At 46.5% G+C, this 18781-nt stretch overlaps 1 protein-coding gene across 1 annotated transcript in view; it reads right to left on the reverse strand.

Moving 5' to 3' along the window:
- LOC8037939 (ELL-associated factor 1) overlaps nucleotides 1-18781 on the reverse strand; it is a 110210-nt gene that overhangs the window by 35891 nt on the left and 55538 nt on the right. The window lies entirely within an intron of this gene.

The following is an 18781-nucleotide window of genomic DNA, read 5'->3' on the forward strand; positions in this document are numbered from 1 at the left end:
ATTCGAAACCCGAACAGTCGCTTTTGTCGTGACCCAGAAGTAGAAAGTCAGAAACGAACCTCGAGGAGATAAGCATACGGTCCTTTGTTTTCGGGTAAAGACCCGATATCTTACACCCCGAACACGTTTCTTGAAACTCGGGTGAAACCCGATTTGCCCGCCAAATTCGGAGATCAAATCTCACCATTTTTCAAAAATTACTCTGCCCCCGAATTTATCGGGAATATTCCCCGCTAAATTTAGCGGGGAGCAGGAAAGGAGGAGGGCAGGGTACGGAGGGGAGAAGGGGCGCACCCTCTCCTCCTCCTCCTCAAGAGCTGCGCTCTAATTCGGCATTACAAAAAAATTGTAAACGTCTTTCATCTTTTTTTACGTGTTTTATTGGAGGCTAGCACGGGGCAAAGACTGGAGACAAGTGCCGCGTCAGCATTCGAAAGGGACTCGTTCAGAACGAGCGGGGTCAGGAGTTTTAACGGAATGCCGATGCAGCGTTTGTGTCTTCGTCGAAAACGCTCTTCCGATACGGTACACCATGGGGAGTGCGTTGCAGGAAAGCTGCTAGGAGCCCGCCCACATAACTAGACTCGAACATCACATTACTTGTCATTACCTTAGTAATAAAATTACCGGTAAGTGATAACTTTTTTTCTAATTTTGTAAACATTTCATTACTTTTATTAGTAAGAAATCGCAAGAGTAATGTGATTTTCTTTCGAAATACTAAAATTACTCGTACTATTTTTCCTTCTTTCCTTCCCAAAGGGGCTCTTCGGTTCTACGAGTTTCCTCTCGAGCAGTCCTCGAACAAAGTCTCCGCCAGGAGGACGGTTCACCCAGATTGGTGGATTGAAAAGATGCGTAGTTTGTAATTCGGTGATTTTTAATCCAACGATGGACAGCGCGAAAAGCACGTCTTCAGACCGACAGAAAAATCTGTCGTTTTGAAAATGTGAAATAACTGGAAAAGTAACCTTTACTTTTCAAGTAACGATCGATTATTTTTCCTCCGAATACTTTTTAACCGAGAGGAATTGTAATTGTAGTCCAATCAATTTTGTTTTGGAAAGTGTACACTGCATATAACACATAGTGCGTTACAAAGGTCACGGTGTTTGTGCTTTTTTGGGACGTTGACACGCTAAACGGCAAACATCGTTCTATCACGCCATTTCGTAGACGGGAAAAACAATACGTTTTTTGTGGTTTTTTTTTTTTTGTTTTAGAAATCGACATTAGACTAACTAGAGGGCAGTACTCCGCTACAGCGTTCCCGGAGCAAGTCATATAACGCACGTGAAGTCGCAACTGCGTCATACTTAGCGCGGTTAACGTTTCGGTCGTGCTTTTTCGTTATTCGAGAGTTTCAGGGAACCGTGTTTGCACATCCGATACGGCTCGATGGGCCCTCAGGTACGAAATGCGCATGCGCGATTCTTCTGCGGTAGCGCATGCGCAGTTCGTAGCAGGGGGCCCATCGCGCCGTACCGGACGTGGGGAAACGGTTCCCTAAAACTCTCTATTTCATCAGGTGAAAGAGGAAACATTGGGGCTTGCGCTCAATCGCCCAATCTCTCTCTCTCTCTCTCTCCCTGTGAGTCTGTCTATGTGTTTACGTGTGGCTGTCGGGCGACGAAAAAAAAAACATTTCTAGTTGTAAATAATAAAAAAAAGATAGGGAGGAAGCGAAACGAGGATGTGTGGGGGTCAAGCTTATATATCCTAAATGTCTTCTACTGGCGTGGCTACGGCAAAACCATGTTTTCGCCCATACTGGAAGTGAGAATTTAAGATGGCACCGCCCTCGTGAAATAGGTCTATAGACCCTTTGCTAAATCCTCCAAGCGCCCCGGCCCGCATTCGAGGAATCATGGGAACAGTGGTATTTCAGCTCCATATATAGTGACTGGTAATTTCGATTCAATTCGACGGTTACACAGTTTTGAGTGTAATGCGGAGTCACACTGAACAATCACTTCGTGCAGAGTCCAAAGACCTGTCACATCACTTATAAAATTTCTCGTCAATATCAGCGTTTTTGATATTGTGCATGCAATCCACCTTTCAACCTGGATGAGCTGCAAAAATCTCTTACAATATCATCATTCTCGTGATTGATTTTTTAGCAGGAATTGCTTATAAGGCCCAGAATTCACAACCAAAACCAGGATTTAGCTCGGAGTCAGCGAGGTACTTTTAGAGCATGTTTAGCGTTTAAAGTGCGTCCCGGGGAGCTTGGGGGATTTAACAAACGGTCTATTAATGCGGGCGCCTCTGTTTGTGTGTGCCTCTGCGTGCATGTCTCTGTCTGCATCTGCGCGCGTATCTGTGCCTGTGTCTTCCTGTGTTTGCGCAAGTATGTGTGTGAGTGGGGGTGCCCGTGTCTCTTTTCGTGTGCGTGTCTGTCTATCCGTGCGTATCTCTGTGTGCTGTCTGTGTTTGGGCAGGGGTGTGTGTTTGTGTGTGTGCGAGAGAGAGAGAGAAAGACATGTGGCGGGACTACGTGATGCAACACGGCCGGCCGGCTATCTTTATCCGGACACAAACCGAAAACGTCGCGTTGGCGGCACCGTGACGCCTCTAGCTAACGACCAACACGAGTGTGTTTCAGCGCTCGCGCGCGTGCGCTGGCTCTATTATAAAACAAAATAACTTTCATAAATAATGGAAAGTTGCACCGTTTGTCGGTTCTTGCAATCCGAGCGTAACCGCGCGACAGTTCAACCCCTCCCAAGTGGCTGCTGAAATGACCTTCTCAGAGTCAGTTCGAACAAAGAAAAGGCCTAGGCGTGACGTCATTGCTAGTGATATTGACAAAGCTCAGTTGGAAGCGAGCAATCAACAACGGGCACCCGGATCTGCGACTCAGCGCAGCGGCGCCCCAAAAAAAAGCCAAAGAAAAAAAAAAAAAAAAAAAAAAAAAGCTCCCGTCCAGGTTTCGAACGAATCCGACCTCGCACTATTATATGTACATATATATATTATTCCCTTTTTTTCTATATCTTGGTCCAGCAGCGAGCGAGCAACCGGACAACCTTGGGCGCCACCGCTCCACCCCAACAAAGACAAAAGTGAAACGATGCGAAGAAACACCGCCACCACCAGCAACGGCGCGTGAGCGTAACTCCAAAAGGTTCTGGCTCAATCGCTTACTCGCTGAAGGAAAGCAAGCCAGCCAGCGAGCAAGCAAGCAAGCGAAGCTCCCTCTTGAGCGTCTCTCTTTCTTTTTTTTTCTTTTTCTTTTTTTTTTTCGCTTTCTGCTTGAGAAGAAGACACTCGTCGTCGTCCGACTAAAAATAAGGTCCCCCACGCCTAAGCTCGCCCCAACGAGAACACCAAAAACAGCGAGACCCTTCGCAAGTTTAGTTCCCGCACTCTTCCCTTTTTTTGTGCGTGTGTGTGTTATATTATTTTGTTTAGCAATCCTTCCTCGATACAACGGGGAAATCACGAGCATACGTTTCAATACCCGTTTTGCTGCGTGGTAATCGTACAAATGGGGAGCGAAAGAAAAACAATAAAATCAAAATGGCGGTGAACGGTGCTAGCGAATACCTGGAAATTAATAGCGCCTGCTGCCGGAAACGGGCAGGCACTATCACTCGTGATTTCTGAGTCAGAGCGTTAGGTTCCGCAACTTTGGAATATGGTCCCAACTGCATCAAGTTCTGCCGCAATCTAGGCCTTTAGCAATATGTATACATATTTTGCGATAGAAAACAACAACGTGGTTTTCTTTTCTATCAGACATCATATGTTTTATGTACCCTATAAAAACAAATCGGTGGAACACACTGCCCGATTTCTTTGCCACACCCCGTTTTATTTATGCGAAAGCATTAACTGTCCCATGGAGCGAAAAACGACAGCGAAATTCCGTCTGCAGCAGCGAAAAACGGCACCTGAATTCCCATTGGCTGATCAAAACGGCAGCTGAATTCCCATTGGCTGAGCGAAACCGCACCAAAAATCCCATTGGCCAACAGCACAGCAACGGAGATGTATCGTCACGGAAGCCGCCGAGGCGGCGGAGGTGCCGCGCCTGCGCAGTGGGGGAGCGTGATGTCACCGCCGGAGCGCGGCGACACGCCGAGTTTCGCACTTCCGCCGCTGCCTCACCCAGCGGCGCAGCAGTCACCAGCGACCCAGGGCGGTCTGTGCGGCGCACCGCTGCACTCCCTGCCGGCGCTGCGTCCGCTTCTGGCGGCGTTCAATTGCACATTAATGACTTCGCATTCACAACTCATAAGAAGTGCTTAGGTGTCCTCGGAATGTTTTTTCGTTATCAGCGCAGCGGCAATATAAGCTGACTGACAGAATGAGAACGGCAGAGTGTTTCTTCTGATTGCCCGCGGCCTCCAACCCGCGCGCATCGACTTCCGTCGTGCTCTGACTGCGCTCCACGCGCTCAACGCTCACGAGACGCCCAAGCGTTATCCAAGTTAGGAAACTCGCGCTGAAGGCGGGACGACCGAAGGACGGCGTCAGTTTAAGACACCGTTCAACTTGTCGTCGTAACTGATGATATAAGTAGCCAGTATAACAACTCGTGACGTCACGGCGAGGCAAAGTCCCAGTCGTGACGCCACGAATGGAAACCGTAAGAGGGCACCACAAAAACATCTCGGTGGCAAACAGCTACTACTATAGCTGCTACAATATCTCGAGTCATATATGCGAGCAAGTATGGGCCCAAGGCGTAGAGACGAGGTCGCAAACAAATATAACCCTTGCGCGCCTCCTTGCTTCGGGGTCCCCCGTAGCGCACCTTAGGTACGTTCGAGTTTTTATTTATTTATTTCCGGGTTTAAGCGAAAAGCCGAGCTGCTACATTTGCATAAACAAAGCTGCCACGTTTTTCTTCCGTAATTGTTTTCCTTCTAAACGCGCGATGCGTGCGCGCGCACGCCATTTGCTCCCTGGAAGTTTGCTTCCAGTGCTTCTCTCGCACCCCAAGGCACTCCGGGAAAGCGGCAGAGCGAGGGTCTGCATCGAACGCACATATGCGCACACAGTGGTTACATTTCGATGTAAACAAGCTCGCCTAATGCCGTCTCTGGATTTGCAAGAAGAAAAAAAAAAAGTATGTTGTGAGTACGATAAGACTGTCTGCAATGTCAACGAAACTGCCTGTAACCAGTTAGAGAAAAAGGAAAAAAAAAAAAAAAAAAAAAAGAAGAAGAGTCGCGTAGTGGAATGCGCGAATACTCGATTCATTTTTTTTCTCGTGTTTCCTCGTCTTTTCGCATTGAAACACGAGATGAAAATAATTATGATTCTGTCCCTTTGACACAAGCACGATAATGATCGCAAATATGCCGGGGACAAGGTCGCGGTCACAAATATAATTTAATCGTGCGAGGAAAAATATTAAAATTACAACTTTCTCGCACGTTTTCTCCTTTGATGATGGAATTACGATGACCAACTATATAGCCTGGTTCAGATAGTTGCGTTTGACTGCGTTGCGGCTGCGAGAAACCAGGACATCCTGCTGCTTATATCGAGTGCCAAAATGATTCCTTAACTTGGAATCCACGCTTCATTCGAAGCACAGATGTGCCGGTGACTCGCTTATGGTTCTCGACGCAACGCATTCAAACGCACTCAAACGCAAGTGTCTAAACTGGCCTTATTTCTTTGCTAAGCGCTTGGCGTGAAAGCACGCAGTTAGAAAATCTACCGTTTTCTTTATATATATACAAGTTTTACGTGATTTTGGAAATAAATGTTTCAAATACTTTTTAAAAACACCTTTTATACTTTCGAACATTTTATATTACTTTTAGGCAGTGCATTCTGGCCGGTCCGAATAAATTATTGCTAGCATAGCTCGATTAAAAAAAAGAAGAAAAAGAAATAGACACGGCAAGAAGAAACTGCTTTCCTGGAACTTTATGACTGTCATCACGGCGACTGCGTCCTTTCTGCAAATATGTAATACATTTGCTTATTTATAGGTTTATTTATGACCCGCTACGTGTTTTCACCGCCAGACACTGCGACTTAATGGACACATGAAACGAATTTTGGGCGGGAGTAAATCAATTTATATTGGGATTTTACTCATAGCACATCGTTCAGTGGGCCTAAAGAACAAAGGTAGAAAGTCAGAGGCCTGACTTTCGCTACGAAAATTTGCAAAACATAGCGGACTATTTCGTACCTCCTTCCCTTCGTAAACTCTCCGCCTTTTCACTGTGATACATCCGCGGACCCCGCAGCGCGTCACCGGGCTACTAGCCACCATAACCGGGCCCCCGCAGCGCGTCTCCGGGGCCCAAGCGCACGTCACACGACACCGGACCTCACTTAATCCCTTTACCCCTAAGGTGACATTGCGGTGGAAGGCACGCGCTTGCCGGACCAATCAGCCGCCTCCCTTTCATCACCTGACCTCATTCTCTGCGGGTCGGTATGCGCGAGAGGGCGTGATCACGTGGAAAATGTGTGGCTGGCCCAACGAGCACGTAGCTTCCACAGCACTGTCAGCTTCGGGGTGAACGGGGTGGGGAAAGCAACTATAGTCGGTTACAAGTCAAGAAGGTAGGAGAAGCTCCTCCCACAAGTGTGATGCGCCCGTTTCAAATCTCTCCGCAGTCGAAAGAAGAGTTCACTGGAAACGCTCCTTGTTCCGCTTCAATGGATTCCCACTTGTCTCCGATCCCACTTTTTAAGAAAGCGACCTTTGTATTCATCGGAGAGGGAACCGAGCCCCTGAAAGCAGCCTTTGTATCCATCGGGGGGGAAGCTAATCCCCGAAAGTCGTATTTGTTTTCGTCGGTGGGGGAGAACTCTAATCTCCCTCTCGTGGCTTCCACAATGCTAAGTCAAAGCCGAAAGATAAAGCAAATATGTACAAAAAGGCAAGACCTTCCTCGCGCGTTGTCCGCGACGTCACGGAAACGGTGGGACGCTATTGGATGCAAAGGTGGCGGAGGGATATCTGATTCCCTTTGAGGGGCATTTGCCGCTACCTTCTTAACCTGTAACTGACTATAGTCGGAATTTTGAGCGACGGGCTAATCTTCTAGGGGGACAATGGCTGTGTCCGGGCTACACAAGCGAGATTCCAAACAAGAGGGGACTCCCTTCTTTCCGAATTCTTGAACTGTTTGGTACAATGCGCGATTTATGAGTTGAGGAGGAAAGCTAAACAAAAAAAAGTTTAAAAAGCGTTTCATGACTCCTTTAAAAAAAAAAAAAAAGATCGCTAGACGCTGTGACATAAAAAAAAAAGTCGTAGTACACATTTACACTTTGGTACTATGGAACGAAGCTGTGACAGATTAAAAACAAACTGACGACCGAGCCGTCCAAATAGTGACACAGACGTTTATTTGCCACCGCGAAAATCATTCATGGCAGCGTACCTAGCGGGCAAAGTACGAAGCTGTAAACGCTGGTACCACAAACATATTTGGATGGAAAGAACAGCATGCGTACGTCGGTTCTCTGTAGAGCAAATGTTTATTGGATGAAAGATAGAAAGATAGAAAGAGAGGTCAGCCCGAACCCTGAACTCAGGAAAAAAAGAAACACAAAGAAAACATGTTCTGTGTTCTTTTCATCCTCAATGTTGCTTTCCTTTTATCCTTATCTCCCTCTCTCTCTCTGTGCGAATAAGAATTCTCCCTAGCTTCTGCACTGTGAAGAGAGCCTGCGTTTCGTAGCTTTCCATTGCAGTGTGGAGCCTGTGAATATGGTTTCGAGATCGAACTAGAGGTGGCGCTACTGTCGCGCTATCATCATCATCATCAAAGCGGGGATAGAAGCATTGCCGCTCCATAGGCTCTCCACGTTAGCGCGCGAGACGGTGTCGATTTTTTGCGTTTATTTTGTCGCATAGTATCGATGGGAAAACAATTGTAGCGAAAAATGGTGCGGTACCGTGCGGTGCTTCAGTGAAGATCGAATCGTGTTACCAGCGTACGGCCTAAATTTAAATAATCGCTCGTGTGGATGCGCCATCTGCTCTGGGCATACGTTGGGAAGCGTGGATCACCACGACGGATGCCTGTCTCCGGGTGAACTGCACTATTTATGTTAAATATTTGTTTCGTTTAAAATAAATTTATAGGTTCACTAGCATGGCAATCATGACAAAACAATGAATTCCAACCCAGATAACGTAGTACTGGTACTGTGGGCTGTAAAATCGCAGATTTTATGCATTTTTTTTTTTACTCTTACCTTTTGCAATAAACATTTGGCATGAAGAGAAGTTAGTTGTGTATTGGAAATTAGCGCGCTATAGAGTCTGCAGCCAATGTTTCCCTTTACTGTACCATGGTGTGGGTACGTTTTTCGGAGTCGGAACAATTCCACTACGTTGCAACGATAAGATAGCCTCTTCTAGTTACGATCCGCAAACTGTTCGTCGGCAGGACAACTAAAACAAGCGAAACAAACTATTCTAATACATCTGCCGCGAATGGAACAAACGAGAGTAATCGAGCAACGCAGTACCGTGCGTGTTATGAGATGCTCTTCTCGGTAGTGTGGGTTCACCCGCTTTAATTTTCTCGGTGAGGACCGCGGATGTCGAGAGGCTAATAGTATAGATATATTGCTAAATAATCTTCTATTTAAACATAGTAGACTCTGCAACTCCATCAAACGACCCACACCACGACACAGATAGCATCGGCCGCAGCGACACTCTTACTGATGAGGGCTAGCGACTCTCACAAGACTTTCCGAACACCCACCGCCATCACCTAACGCATATCGGGACTGGGCAGTTCATCGATTAACCTTCAGATTATTCGAGCGATGACTTAATTACGATTATCTTTTTGCCGTTTGGTCGGAATATTGTGCTGGAGAAAGTCAGGAAAAAGTAAAAAAATATAAATAAAGGGAAGAACCTCCTGGGTTCAATCCCCGCTGCCCGCCCGTTTCGATCTGGATGAGTTTCGTACCGGCACGTGTTCGTGTGATGACTACTGCGTGATGCACGTTAAGAATCCCAGGTTAGCGGTTGTACTGCACTGGCTAAATTTCTCATCTACAGCTGGGAGACCGATTACCCGTCGTGGCGTATCTCCATCAAGGCTGTATGAACATACAGAGCAAACCAATTTTTGTTTTGTTTTTTGTAAAGACAAGGACGGAGAGGACGCTTTCCAACTGGAAGCAAACGTTCTTCCCTTTATTTATATTACCTTTACCAGCACTCTCCCCATCCCAAGTAAGTAAAAAAATGCCTGCTTTAATATTTTTGACGTACTTACTTGTTTTAGGACACTGGTTTGCACGGTAAACCATTGCAGCGTGCTTGTAATTGTCGTCAAGGGTGATTATAGTGTTCAAATAATAACTTAAAAATGTATTTACTTTAAAAGGCTTCCCGTGGTCATATTTCTTTAGGCGTCACAACGTGAAGTTTAAAATGGGAATGAAATATACCATTTATGACTTAGTAAAAATAGTAAAACAATGTGTAGTTTTAAATTCATTCATGTAATATGACTGCAGAATAATCATGTAACGGATCTATTAATTGATTAGTTTATTAAAGGGTGGCGATCAATCGGGTTAATTTGTTCATAGACCCCCAGCTCCAATCAAGATACAATGTTTTATGAAAGCTATGGATTGTGGGAGATAAAAATATGTAGGACCAAAACTTCTACAACCCATATCACTAAGATTGTGGAAGCATCCGACTTAATATTAGGGAGTTTTACTAGATCGTTTTCAAAGGCCCGCTACCGCCAAGAGCGCGCGCTTCACAGCATGCATCGAAGTGGCAGCGCGAGCTCCCGCTACGATTAGCGTGGCTTGAAAACACGATCTACTAAACCTCTCTATTAATAGCTTTACTAAATTTACACGCGTGTGAAACGATACAACACAGAAACAACAACAAGAACATCAAACATTGAATAAGGAGGGCCCAGCTGAGCCGGAAACGGGCTTGCGTCGTCGAGATCCATGCTCCTGAACGTGCGCCTGTAGCAGACGACGCACGGCGGTATCCCCGCTTTCCCATGTTTCTAATTTCGGCCGCACGGTGGCGACACGGTTCGATCTCGAGGCGAATAGTATTCGTTTCACACTAAAAATATGCAAAAAAGAAATATATATTTAATGTTTTCTGTTTGTACATTAAAGGAATACTTCAACGAAATTTGCAATATTCCCCGTCGTGTTCAAAAACATGCTGAATATGATCCACAATATCCGTAAATGACAATCGCACGTTTATTTTTTGAGCCTGATGGCTGTATTTGTCGTTATAAACGGCCCACTCTGGCAAGCGCTCGAAGAAGGCCCAGCTTAGAGCACGAGACATCCAACGCAATCGTGACGTAGGTCGTCTCTGGACGAGCAAAGCTACGGCGAGGCTGACGTCGAGAGGATGGTCTAGTTGTTCCAGCCACCGAAGCGGCTGCTTTTGTACGAATTTTGAGTGACGGGTTAATCTTTATAATTTTGTAGTAGCGACTTCTGCGACACACAAAAGGTATTCTCAGGAAGAGGGGAATTCCTCCTTCCTCTCTTCTCTCGTTGTGGCCGGAGGCGAGACACTCACCGTCACTAGCTGTCAGGGTTCCTAGACGGGCATTACAAACGAGGCGTTAGCGACATCCACCAGGTGCTCTTTGCTAATCGTTTAATTCGTTTTAAAATTCCTTTTCGAGACTTTCTCAACAAGATATTGGTATGTTCGATGTGATACTGCTCCACTGAACACACATAGACCAAAAAATGAGCGCCGAATTTTCGTTGTAGTATCCCTTTAACAAGGAGCGTCATCACCCCTCCCTATTTTCCAGTGTCAGATTTGGGGGTAAACAACGTTTCCCGCGGTCCGCTATTGACTTTACGGGCCGCCATGAATACGTCATCCGGATATGGCAGTGTTCAGATTGGCTAGTGGAGAGAAAGCTTTACGCTGGACCGCGCGCAAAAAGCTATCATCTCTCGTCCAACGGCACTTCCTTTTTTTTGTTTTTCTCTTGCGGCACGATCACCGTCATCATTCCAGATCACTTTCCCGTCGTACGCTTCCCCGTCTGCAAAGCCCTCCTTCGTAGCAGACGACGACGAAGGACGGCCAAAAACGAAACTAAACAGGCAGACGCGAGCGAGCGGGCCGTCGCAGTAGAAGCAGAAAAAAAAAAAAAAAATCACTCTCGCCTCGTCCGACTGGATTCCACGCCATTGCAGGTTTGAGAGAGAAAAAAGATTAAAAACGAAAAAGAAAATAAACGCGAGGGGCGCTTTTTTCTTATCCCTATCGCTTGTGACCCAAATAGAGCGAGATCACCTCTTCTGCCTTTTTTTTTTTTTTTTTCCCTCGCGCTCAGAACCGCTTGCAGCCGTCGCGTTTTCTAAGCAAGTCTACGAATGAGAGCGAGTGTTCGTACGAAAGAGACTGGGGCGTTCTTCCCTACATCGAGCGAGTGAATACGTTGCATAAATCACGACGTCAACCATCGACTTGTTAAAGACCAAAGCTTGTCCAACATACACATAATTTATTTTTCATAAGTGCGTATTATTTTAATTTGTTTTCGTCTTAAAAACCACAAAAAAAAAAAAAATCCGTCTACACGCGGAGCATTACTATTTTCCCCCTTTATGTAGAGAGTTAAGATATATATATATATATATATATATATATATATATATATATATATATATATATATATATATATATATATATATATATATGTTATCTTATCAAGACGTAGACGCGCTTCAAAAGCCAAAAAGTATCGCTTCTTCCTCCGACCTTTAAACCCAGTAACGACTATTTCGCACGGCGTATGAACAAAGCGCTAAACTTCTTCTTGGGGTGAAACTCCCCGAGCCAGCCATTGTTTGATCGCGCATTCTGAGAGCGTAATTGAACACTAGGGCTAGGACCAGGGATCTAATCACACGTTTCGTGCCTCAGAAATGGGCTACTGGGGTTTTTGAAAAGAAGTCTGTTCTTCGATGGAAGGCGGGCAATCATGCGCATGTGCGCCAAACCATTTTCTTTTTACCGCGTTCACTACCAACAGAAAGATGATACAATAATAGTAATTCTCGTACGTAAATATATAAAAAAAACAAAAAAACAACGAAATGCCGTTATGCATTTTTGGGTTGGAATAGATGGCGCAATCTGCCCGAGGTTGCGAAAGCAGACAATTTCAGGATTTTGTGGGAATCATTTACGTTCAGCAAACTGTCAATATATATATATATATATATATATATATATATATATATATATATATATATATATATATATATATATATATATATATATATATATATATAAACGCGCGTTGTCTTAACGCAAACCGGAGCTGGTGTAAGAACGGCTTCTCATTTCTTTTCTTTTTCTTCGGTAGTTTTCTTTTGACATAAAGTGCCAATTATCAAAAAAATGCCTTTTCTGTGTCTGTTTCTTTTTTACACATCGCTGAAACACAAAATGATCTCGTACTCCAGATTGAAGAATCGATAACCTCAACCTCTTTCTTATGAAGGTAACAGTAAAAGTCAGGGGGGTGAAGGTGGGTGAGGAGGAGTGGCAAATCCCGCGCGCCGACATTCTGGGTCCCGAGTGAAAGATCGCGAAAGAGAGCGACAGAACACGAGAGAAAGAAACCAATGTTGCCAGCTGAAGGACGACAGTCGCAATGGTAATCGCGAAGACTGAAAACTCTCAGCAATATAAACAGTGATAACTTAGCGTTGTAAACTAAATTTTGAGCTATTCTAAGGTTTATAAAAAGAAGCATACTCATTACGCTGCATTAACTTCCCTTCTGTCGAAATCTCGAAAATCTGGAAGTTGCGCGGTTTCGTATATCCGGGCGCGGCGACCCGCGCCCGGAAATACGAAACTAAACCAGATAACCGAAGCCGATTATCTGGTTTAGTTTAGTGTTGATCTGTAACGACTGATCGTTACGATCAACTCCCTGTACTATGGATACCCGACCTGCAGCACGCACTCTTTACCTTGCGCTGTGCATCGGCGAGGCGCCGAAGCGATATCCAAGACAGGAAGCTGGCACCGGTGGAGGCGGGACCTCCCCGTTGTCCTCATCCTGTCGGCGGGCGACCGCAGGTAGATATATCACACGATGGGAACATCGGCTATCGTAACATTTGCGACCGCTTCTTGCCCTACAAAACTCACCGCAAAGAAAAAAAAAATAATAATGATGATGAAGATTTGGTCAGTTGAACTGACCAAACTGGCCAGTCAATAATAATAATAATAATAATAATAATAACAACGAGTCCGGAGAAAAAGCGAGAACAGGTTACCCGGGCTGGTATCTCTCTCGTCCGCTGGCCAGGTCGCCGAAAAAAACGAGAGGGGAAAGCCACGAACAGACCCAACGTATTCCGAAAAAAGGCCGGACGATCGCTCTCGCTGTTTCGGCCTCTGTTGTCCGTTCGCTCCGTGCTGTGTTTGTTCCCGATTGCCTTCCGTTCTCTGCAGCGCGCACTATTTGTTCGCCATTAACTGCCGCTAGAATTCGGAGCGCGCGTGGTGCCGGCGGAGATGCTTGGCGGAAAGTACGACAATCTGATCGCTGCGAAAAAATGCAAAAAAATGATGCGTGAGATCGCTTTTTCTTTTTATTTTTTTACTTTTTTTAGGAAAAAATAAGGGGGGTTGCCATCCAAGAAGCAGATGCGTGAATTCGGCAAGGCGAGGCAAGTATCAGATCAGACACGGCGCCTTTATTTTCTTTCGCATTTCCTCCGACGATTAGCTAAGCTCGATAGATAAGCGAATATCGCTCTCCGAATATCCGAATATCAAGGTACATAGTAGTGAAGGGAAAACGTCGGGGAGTTTTAGTAGGTCGTTCCGGTAACTCTATTAACGATCCCCGCTACGCAACCGACAACGCCGTTGCTCGAGCACCGATAGTATCGGTACCGAGTACATATCGTTGTCGGAGGCATCGGAACGATCTATTAATAAAACTTCCTATTAATAGAGTTTTGGTAGATCGTTCCGATATCTCTGATACTCGGTACCGATACGTTGCATCAGCTTGTTGTTTACGCATCGTACCGGTACCAAGTATACATCGTCATCAGAGGCAACAGAAGTATCCACTAAATCTCTCTACTATACTCCGTTTCACCGTAGCTTGGCAGAAGGCGAAAACTCACGACCCCGGCGCAGCCAATCAGAAGGTCGGAGCGAGGCACGTGACACGTATCGTCGGACCGCACTCCCTCCTGCAACTTGTTTCCCTCCTTCGCACTGTTGCATTTTTAAATTTATTTATTTAATTTTTTTTTTGAGGGGGGGGGGGGGGGGGGAGGGGAGCGGAGGGGGGTGGACCCGTCGCGTCCGCTTTCAGATTCCGTCCGAGCGCAGCCAAAGGTTGAGGGACGGTCCGCAACTTCGAGAAGAGCATTCCTACGCACCACAAAGTAGTCCGCAAAAGATTTTTTTTTTTTTTAGATAACTGTTTTGTGCGGAAACATTGCACAACATTCCAGATATGTACTGCTAAGAACGTATTGTAGGAGAAGCGCAAAAGTAAACTCACTCACGCTGAAAATGCACGCACACCCGAAAAACGGTCACTCGCGTCGCGCTGACTTACAACTCAAATACACACCTTGCTCAGAGGGAGTGATTTATTCCTTTCCCCTTTCATGCTGCAAACAGTACATAGGACAAACCGCAAGATGTATAAATGACAGATTAAGGGAGCATAAAAACAACACCCGATTAGCGAACTCAGGACTTTTGGGCATTCACTGCCGTGACTGTGGGTGCACAGCGGACTTCGAAAATAGCACCGTAATTGGAAAGAACCATTCCCAACTAACACGTGAAATAATAGACGCTTTGCACACGCGCCAAATTACAGCCGCCATTGCTGACTTTCTCTTGTATTACCGAAATGCCGAGCAACTGAAACGGCAGTTGACAATCCTCTGCAAAGGCCGAAGCCTTAGAAAAGGACACAATTGAATCTAATATGGCAATAACCTGGCCTGCTATGGTAATGATGATGTGAAATAAACGAAATAAGAGGAAACAAAAACTGAAGGTCAGTTATGGCGGCGTCCATGCACAGCTGCTGCAAAGCGTCTATAGAGGCAGCTAACATCGTAAAAAAGAGTGATACTTGTGTTAGCAGTCCATCCATAACGCTTACTGAAAAAGAATTGTTACATATTGACTCTAGAAGGTAATGTGCGATAGACACATTACCTTCTATTTGTTTGTACAAAAGAGAACGAAGAAGTTCAATACGGGTAAAAGAAAAAGAAAGACGAAAACACAATTTGAGTTGTAAGTCAGCGCGTCGTGAGTGACCGTTTTTCTGGGGTGCGTGCATTTTCAGCGTGAGTGAGTTTACTTCTGCGCTTCTCCTACAATATGAATATCCAACTGGCCCAAGCATCCATTCTAAGATGCCAATACGATTTGCAACGAAAGGAATTAAATATTTGAAAATTGTTTTTATTAATATATGTAAGTGCATTTGGTTTGGTGAAAACACGTACATCCGTTGGCAACACGGCTCAGCCACTCGGTTTTTTTCTGTGCGATTTCGTGCCCGTAATGGCCGAATCATGTGCTTCGCTGCTTTCCTCACCGAGTCGCTAGAAAACGTCCTTTCGCAAAGGCACGTTTGGGCGTCAGGCGCGAGAGGTCGTGCTGAATGTCTACTCTCGAATTCGGCAGGAGACTCCGGCCGCATCGTACCGCGAATGCGTTGTAAACAAGAAAAGCGTCCGGGCCACATACAGTTCACTGATACGCGGCGAAATCAGGGCACCCCTTTACCTGCCGATCACATTGAACGCCGAGAAGCGGGTGGGAACAACTGCGTCTCGAGCCCTGGTATATCCAGACAATACAAGGAAACATCAACGGCCGGGTCATCGGGCACCTTGCAATGTGTGCTTACATCTCGAAACTATGCCGAAATGCCCAACAGGTGGAAAGCTCGGACACAGACGCCAGCGGCCAGCCTTTGTACTGACATCCCCTGTGACTAAATTTCAGAACGTGCAAGGGCACTTTTTAAACCTATAGCGGACGATACCGTTGATAAACCCGTAACAGACGAAATACTCGGCGAGCGCGGGTGGCGCGGACGACCAGCGGCGCAGCGGAGTGATACAAAAGTGCAGGCGAGATCGCGTGATCTATTCCCGGCGTGTGATTGGCTCCGGCCACGTGTAGCTTTGGCTGCGCTCGGATGGAAGCTGAAACGAAGTATAAAGTGTGTTGAAGAGAAGCATTGGTTGCAGAAGATATTTCAAACAGAACTTGAAAAAAGTCTACCGGCCGCCAATCTGAATGACGTCACACTCACGTCAGAGCGACTCCCACCGCAAGTTCACGCACACACGTCACAGAACCCTTCGCCCCCCCTGGGAGCAATGACAAGCAATGAACGCCGCGGGTGCGGAGGTACGTATTTTCAGACCGAAAAATCGCCCAAAGCAAGAACGAAAAAGAAGAAAACGGCAGAGACACAAGGAGGGCGGCAGAAAAACCCGGTCTCGGCCTTGCGAGCAACGCACAAGACAGAGTCGAACTGCAAGAGGAGGAGGCGAGGAAGAACCGACTGCTATTCTGGAGTCCATCGACGCGCGCTGCTCCATCATTGGCAGCAGTGCGCCCCTTTTCTTTCCGGAGAATGGACCGGTGCAGCGGCAAAGCCTTCGCTAACCCCCTGTACGCGCCGCGAGTAAGAAAGAAAGAAGCGTGGGCCCGTGCGCGTATATAGGAAGTATGCAGGCGTAAGGAGGATTCCCAGAGGTGCTTAGCTCCGCGCTATATCGGGCGTCGGCGGCGTTTGCGTCAAAGGCGTCGTCGCTCAGCGACAGCGGGGACGCGTCGCGCGACGCCCACCCAGCGTGGCTCGGCCGACTAATGTCTCCTCGGTCGGTCAGTCGCTCTTCTCAGACGCGCTGAACGGAGAAGACGGAAAACCCAGAACCGTACGGATCAAACCACAACAAACGCGAGGACGAGGCAAATATACAACAACCAAGGGAACTTTGAAACACTTTTAGAAAAACATTAGAGAGAGAGCTTGATTCTAGCGGCGTTTAATTCCGTGTATCTAAATACCACGTTTTCCACGAATATGTAACTAGAATCATGGTAATAAAACCCGAGACTCAGGAACACAGAAGGGGTCTGTGTTCCTGAGTCTCGGGTTTTATTACCATGAATCATCACCAGCTCGCTTGTTATTTAAGTATTATTTCAGATGTAACTAGAAGGATAGAAACCACGAAAAACCTCCGACCAGTCGTTACGTCATACCAGGATCTTTCGGCTGCAAAGCGTGTCGTTTGCGTGGGCAGAGCGTGCAACTGCGAGCTTACTGACACCAGCCGTGACGTCTTTTTCTGCCCTTCTTTCGAAGATAGCGACAGTGCCCGTGCGCAGCTTTGATAGGCGCTGAACGTGCGCCAGAGAAGAGATTCCGAAAACTCCCGATATGACATCACGCTCCGGAAAGCGTAACGGCTTCGGCGGTACTTTGAAAATGATTTTCTGCAACCTCCGTGCACCAAAGTGTAAAAATTAATCTCAATATTGGTGATCCTAGAGGCCTAATGGAAACGATTTAAGCGTTTTTCCTCGAATACAGAACCGCTCCAGTTTCCCTTTAAGGGACTGTAAAGAGGTGTAACGTCGCAGACAGATTTAATGCTATGTCGGACGTCACGGACGCAAATATTTGCCATTGCATTAAAAAAATTATTTCTTAAAATAAAAAATAATCATGGTGTATGCTTTTCGTATCAAGCGCAAAAATGGCGACGCCTCAAAGACAGACGGGGAATAAGGTGCCGATGTTAAGACTAGCTTGTTTAGTGGCTCCCAGGGAGCTGCCATCTTGCTTATTGGGGTGCGCTTGGGCGCGTCATCATCCGATTAGGACGCTTTAGCAAGATGGCGGCTCCCTGAACACGCGTGCAGTACAGGCGAGGGGACAAAGGGCAAGCACTAGGAAGACTGGGAAGGAGGGAAACCTTCCTCCTTTCTAACATTCCTCTCCCTTTTTCCCCTCGCCCTCTATTGCCCTCCTCTCCCGTCCAGCTTTCCATAATGCTCGCCCTTTCTCTCTTCGCCTGGCGTTGCCTTCCCGTGCGCTGCACGCAAACATAGTGACAAAGAGTATGATAACAACACCGAGTTTCAGAAAACGTTACGAGAACAACACAGTTGGGAAACTGTCATAGAGTCTGCTTTGAAAAAGTGGCTTCGATCCGTATTCGAGAATCAAACTAATGGCGATCGCAACGCCGCCATTTCTCCCGCAGCGGCCACACCGGGAACTGCACGTCTGCCCGTATCGATTCAGGTCGAGTCGCGTAAGGGCCGGTCGCGCCATCTCGCATGAGCCATTTCGCAGTTGCAATATTAATGACCTTTCATGTTTGCACCAGTCGCTAAAGGAAGGCGCTTTTATCGTATTTAGTTTGGTCTCAGTAGACGCGAACGGTCCGGAGTTTCCTAACTGAGTGTTTTAGTAACGTTGGTTTCAGGAGGTCGTTCTGACGACTCCGATAACGTATACCCGACACCCCTCAGCAGCCTTTGCGCATGCATCGTACCGTCATCGGGTGTCGTAATCGAAGGTATCGGAACGATCTATTAAAGACCCCCTAATTTGAATAATAGGGATCCTCCGGTATCGCAGCGTTCGCCAACCACAAGGTGCGAACAACAAAAAGGAACGGGAAAGCGCCGGATAAACTCAGCGGATGTGCAGACGGAGGGGAGGCGAGCCGTCCAAGTTAGCCTAACGCGAGC

This window comes from Ixodes scapularis, unplaced genomic scaffold, assembly GCF_016920785.2.
Source record: "Ixodes scapularis isolate PalLabHiFi unplaced genomic scaffold, ASM1692078v2 PGA_scaffold5__190_contigs__length_132052651, whole genome shotgun sequence".
NCBI classification, from domain to species: Eukaryota; Metazoa; Arthropoda; class Arachnida; order Ixodida; family Ixodidae; genus Ixodes; species Ixodes scapularis.